At 37.0% G+C, this 5,108-nt stretch overlaps 1 protein-coding gene across 2 annotated transcripts in view; it reads left to right on the top strand.

The window, feature by feature from the left end:
• SLC36A4 (solute carrier family 36 (proton/amino acid symporter), member 4) overlaps positions 1–5,108 on the top strand; it is a 54,650-nt gene that overhangs the window by 34,282 nt on the left and 15,260 nt on the right. The window lies entirely within an intron of this gene.

Genomic DNA, 5,108 nt, shown 5'->3' on the forward strand with positions numbered 1-5,108 from the left:
CATAATTTATGATCCTCATTATTTTGTTGGTAAGCTAAATATGCACCCCAAGTCTTTTCAGAATACCAGTGGGGCACATTATGAATCAATAAGAGGAAATTGTACATCTGTTGTGTTTGTCGTCTTGAAAATTAGAACCATATTCTGCCAAGTGAAGCAATATGTAGGATTTTTCCTTCACTCAGTAGTTGGTCTTTGGGCATTTAAAAAGATAATAACAGTGATTATTATGTGGATTTACTCCCTTACTTATAAAATGGAGCATAGTTCCTCAGACAGATGGAGCGTAATGGCATATACCTCCTTACAGAGAAGTCTTGAAACCTTAAACGTCTCACCAGATCAGTGAATACTGATCACAACAACCAGTAGTATCTTCTGACTGGCTTTCTGAAGAAAGTTTGTGTAACAATTATTAATAATTTGGATCCTGGGCCTTCATTGGTGGTAAAAAATGTCATTAGAACAAATATATGTGGGGACCCTTTTATGACAGAGGGATGTTCCTAGTTGCACAGTGCACATGCCTGCATTGTACTTCTCTGTTTTTTATCATGTTTTACTTTTGATATGGCATATTTTACAGATATGCCTTCAGGTTTATAAGTGGTTCAAATTTATCAATTTGATTTCAAGATGGAGACATGGCTACAAAGAAGATAATGCAATTGTTTGGCTTTTACTTCATTAACCTATTTCGTTGTTGATTATAAAATTTTGTTTTCTTCAAGTGTGCTTCCTTTTTTCTTTCTTGTAACTAGTATAATAGTTTATATCGTGGACTTTAAGCTTGAACACCTTAGTATAAGAGAATCTAAATAGAAATGTAAAATGGTGTAGTGATTTTGGAAAATTATTTGGTTCCTCAAAAAATTAGACATAGTGCTATCATACTGGTATGAATTAGTAATTCCACTCCTAGATGTATATGAAAGAGTCCTGAAAGCAGGGCCTCAAACTTCTACACCAATATTTATGCATCATTATTCACAATAGCCAAAAGGTAGAAACCTATCCATCAATAGATGCCTGGATAAACAAAATGTGGTTTATGTCTACCAAATCCATTATCATGGAATTGATTCTGACCCTATAGGACAGAGTAAATGTGCTCTGTGGGGTGTCCCAGGCTGTAAATCTTTACCAAAGTTGACTGCACGATCGATCTTTCTCCTGAGGAGCACAGGTGGTTTTTTAAACCACTGACCACTGGTTAACTGCAGTCAAGCACTTAACCACTGAGCCAGGAGGGTTCCCTGTCTACACGTATATGCAGTGGGATATTATACAGCTATGATAAGAAATGAAGGATTGATACGTGCTATGATATAGATGAACCTTGAAAACATACTAAGGGAAATAAGCCACAGCAAAAGGTAAATATTATGTGATCCCACTTATATGAAATATCTAAAATAGGAGAATGCATAGGGATCAGAACTTATTTAGTAGTTACCAGAGTCTGGGAGGAGGTAAAAGTGGAGTGCTACTGCTTAAGAAACAAATGGTGCTATAGGATAAGCACTGAACTGCACGTTAAAACCTACCAGTCGCTCCCTGGAAACCCTGGACAGGGTTGCTATGAGTTGGAATCGATACAACAACACAATGATTTTTATATCTATATACACAATTATAAATATAAATTATATTTATATAAATTAGTATCAAGGATAAAAATTAATAGTATATTTTCAAATACTGTACAATATCTAGAAGACAGAATGATTTTTTCCCCATTTATACTAGTATTTGATCTAAACTTAAAAATAATAATTTTGTTTAAAAATTTGACAAAGACTGTAGTGCCAGATATGAAGTATAGGTGAAAATAATATCAGAATTCTTTCTTACTAATATTCACAAAAGCATTTAAAGAGACCTTAAGGGGAAGGACTTCAGCGGGGTACGCCTGTACTTTAAGTTTAAGAACCTTTTAAACATGGATGGAGAACTTCTTGCCCACAGGCCATATAATATAAGACCTGTGAAATCATTTGGTCTGGCCCTGCCAAGGCTACCACAGTTCCAGCCATCACATTTGGGATGAGTTAATTAAATATTTGACCAAATGTAGCAGGCTAATTTTTTAAAGATCAGACAAATCTGTGTTGGAAGAAGTGCTACTCAGAATCCAGGATGACCAGACTGTATACCGTAATTCAGACATATTGTCAAGGGGGGACCAGTCCCTGAAGAAGAACATAATGCTTGGTAAGATGTAGGGTCAGTAAAAAGAAGACCCCAATGAGAACGAGATCTATTGGCACAGTCGAAGCAGCAATGGGCTTAAGTGTAGCAATGATTGTTAGAATGCCGCAGTGTCTAATGCATCAAGTCTGTTCTTGAGTTGGTGTCTAAATTCACGTGGGATATATTCAATGTTGGGGTCCTCATGTGGTGCTTTAAGATAAGCACTGGACCGCAAGGTGAGTTGGAACCTACCAACCACTTCTTGGAAACCCTATACATGGTCGCTACAAGTCAGAACTCACTTGATGATACCTAACAGCAGCAACAATACTCTGTGTTGTATTTTGGCTTTCTTTGGATTTGTTGTAATTTTCTTCATCTTCAACCTTGACTTGCATATAAGTCGGGTACTTATTGATGGTGTGTTTCACAGTCAGCCCGGACATTGTTTTGACTGATGTATATTGAGCTCCTCCATTATCTCTTTCCACAATTGTAGTTAGTTTAATAACTGAGTATTCCTTTAGGTAAGGCTCACTTGTGTAATCGCCTTTTATGCTGTTGGTATTTGTAACCAGTAAGTCATTGGTCTTGCAAAATTCTATTATGTAATCTCCATTATTTCTGTCACTAATGCCTTGCTTTCCAACTACTGATCCTTCTTTGTGTCCAACTTTCACATTCCAATCACCGGTAATTTCAGTTGTATCTTGATTGTATGTTTCATCAGTTTCAGACTGAAGAGGTTGGTAGGATTCTTCAATTTCATCATCATTGACTTTAGTGGTTGGTACGTAAATTTGAATAATAGTGGTATCCATACACCTTAGAGGTATATGACTATTATCCTATCCTAAATAGTGTTATATTTCAAATAGATCTTGAAAAGCTGTTTTTACAGTGAATGCAATGCCATGCCTTTTCAATTAATTGTTTTTTGGCAGAGTAAACTGTATATGATTCAAAATGGCCAAATTCAGCTCACTTATAATGTCTTAAGACACCAACTTTTAAGTATTCCATTTCATTTTTGATGACTTCTACTTCATACATTCCATGTTCTGATTATTAATAGGTGTTTACATCTGTTTCTTCCCATTTTGAGTTGTGCCCCATCAGCAAATGAAGGTCTAAAAAGCTTTGCTGTTTTCCAGTCATATTTTGAGTCTTTTCCAGCTGAGTAGCTTGCCTTCCAGCACTGTCAGACAATGTCCCGCTGCTATTCATAAGGTGGTTTCATCAGCTAACCTTTTAGAACTAGTCTACCTCTCCTCTCTAGTCTTTGACAAGCGCTTCGAAGCTCCAATAAACTTGTCCACCATGGGTGGCCTTGTTGTTTGCTCTTTAGTAACTTGGAGTCAATTGTGACTCATAGCGACCCTATACATGGTTTCTGAGGAGCAGCTGGTGGGTTTAAACTACTGACCTTGTTGTTTGCAGTCCAGTGCTTATCTTACAGCACCACCCACACCAGTAGTTCGGTGGGTGGCTCTGCTGGTATTTACGATATTGGTGGCATAGCTTACAACATTACAGCAGCACTGATGTCACCACAGCACGACAAACTGACAGACTAGTAATGGTGCTAGCTTTACTTTATAAATTTCTATATATGGGCGGTTGTTGTAATCTATGGTTGTTGTCTGTTGTTGGTTCTCTGTCCAGGGAACCCCTTTAGCATATTTTGTGTAATTGATCTGGTTATTTAAAATTCCTTTGATTTCTGTTTACCTAATTATGCTATCATATGTGAAGGACATTTCCCTGGGTATGTGACTCTTTGTTTGTAGTTTTATTCTTTTAGAGCTTTATATATGTCATCTCATTACCTTCTTCTCTGTAGAAATCAGACTTTAATCCTACTGGTTCTCCTCTGTAGGTAACTTTTTGTTTTTCCTGAGCTGCTTTCAGGATTTTTTCTTTGTCTTTGGTTTTGGAAAATTTGAATATAATATGTCCTGGTTATTTTCCTTTGGTGTCTATCGTGTTAGTGGTTTGTTGAGCTTCTTGATAACAGGGACGCTTTCTCCTTCTTTTTGGTTATTTTCTCTGTGCTTGTTTTTGTTGTTGTTCTTCATATTTTGGAATTTTGATCACTTCAGTTATTCCTCTTGATCGTGTGCCATGTAATTTTTAGACTTTCTTTGGATTTTTCCCTTCTTTCTTTTGATTGTCCCTCTAACAAGTTAGTATTGAGAGATTTGTCTTTAAGCTCACTAATTCAGCCTCCTGATGATTCAGTCTTCCTCTTTTGCCCTTTCAATGTATTATCCATTTCTAAAATCTTAGTATTAATCTTGTGGGTTTCTGTTGCTGGTTTTGTGTGGTTTCTAATTTTTCATTTATTTAATCAGTTTGTTCTTGTAGTGTTTTCCTGAATTCTTTGAACGTTTTTATGTGTTTTCCTTGCTTTCATCTGAAGCTTTCTCGATCATTCTCTCAATCCTAGGTTGAAAGTACCTAAATGTCATTCTTTTGTCTCCTTTATCAAGTAGCTGCAATACCATTTCTCCCTGAGAAACATTTTCTGGTTTGGCTTTTTGTTCTTTTGTTTGAGCCACTCTATTTTGTTTCTTCATGTGAACTGAGATGTCTGTTTTCTCTGAGGCAGTGTGGTGGTGGTGTAGTTCTATTTACTTTATGATTGTATGTTGATGTGTTCGTAAGCACTCTTAAGTATTTGTTTCCTAGTGGGTGGGATAGACACTGCAGGTGTGTGTGCAGTTCTCTGCTGTTCGTGCAGTGCAGGGTGGGTTTGGTTGGTGTTGGCTGCTGTCTATCATTGAGCAGGCTTTATGGGAGCTGGTGGTAGTCTTTGCACAGTTCATGGAGCTACAGAAAGTATGGATGTGGCTAGGCCATATAGTGAAAGAACACAACCCTGTCGCACACCTTTCCCAATTTTAAAACATTCA

Source organism: Chrysochloris asiatica, unplaced genomic scaffold (genome assembly GCF_000296735.1).
Source record: "Chrysochloris asiatica unplaced genomic scaffold, ChrAsi1.0 scaffold00163, whole genome shotgun sequence".
In the NCBI taxonomy this organism is placed as follows: domain Eukaryota; kingdom Metazoa; phylum Chordata; class Mammalia; order Afrosoricida; family Chrysochloridae; genus Chrysochloris; species Chrysochloris asiatica.